The sequence below is a fragment of the Ictidomys tridecemlineatus genome, chromosome 7 (genome assembly GCF_052094955.1).
Source record: "Ictidomys tridecemlineatus isolate mIctTri1 chromosome 7, mIctTri1.hap1, whole genome shotgun sequence".
Lineage (NCBI taxonomy): Eukaryota > Metazoa > Chordata > Mammalia > Rodentia > Sciuridae > Ictidomys > Ictidomys tridecemlineatus.
The window spans coordinates 171,031,458-171,032,177 of record NC_135483.1 but is presented as its reverse complement, the minus strand read 5'-3'; the positions used below and the strand labels follow the sequence as shown (position 1 = coordinate 171,032,177).

The window sequence follows — 720 nt, the reverse complement described above, 5'->3', positions numbered from 1 at the left end:
CCACTGCCCCCTCCTTTCTCCTTCCACCCTTCAGCACTGTCTAGAGTTCATCTATTCCTACCATGCTCCCCCTCCCTACCCCACTATGAATCAGGCTCCTTATATCAGAGAAAATATTTGGCATTTGTTTTTTGGGTTTGACTAACTTCATTAGCATTATCTTCTCCAACTCCATCCATTTACCTGCAAATGCTATGATTTTGTTCTCTTTTAGTGCTGAGTAATATTCCACTGTGTATATATGCCACTTTTTTATCCATTCATCTAAAAATATGGAATACTTCATGAATTTGCATGTCATACTTGCACAGGGGACATGCTAATCTTCTCTGTATTCCAATTTTAGTATATGTGCACTTCCTTCAGCCATATACCACCTGCCTCCAACCACCACCAAGTTAATCCCATCAGAGATTAATTCACTGTTTAGGTTAAGGCTATAACCCAATAATCTTTCCTCAAAATCTTCTTGCATTGTCTCACCTGTGAGCTTTTATGGGACACGATGTCTAAATCACAACAGCCTGCTTCTTCAAATCCCTGGGATGATTGGATGGCTTAAGTGAATGAACCTTGAACAGGGGGTGTTGTGTGATTGTGCCTTATTTTCCCCCTTATAATCCAAGCAAATATCAATGAGAATGCATTAAAGTTCTCTGAATTTTGAAGTTAGAATTTAGATCTCTCCCACCAGCACTGAACACTCATAGTGCTGCCTTG

At 40.0% G+C, this 720-nt stretch overlaps 1 non-coding gene across 1 annotated transcript; it reads right to left on the bottom strand.

The window, feature by feature from the left end:
* Positions 1-266: 266 nt before the first annotated feature.
* LOC120883772 (U6 spliceosomal RNA) lies at positions 267-374 on the bottom strand. The gene has a single exon (XR_005725970.1). It is a non-coding gene; the product is annotated as a U6 spliceosomal RNA (small nuclear RNA).
* Between the last annotated feature and the right edge of the window lie 346 nt (positions 375-720).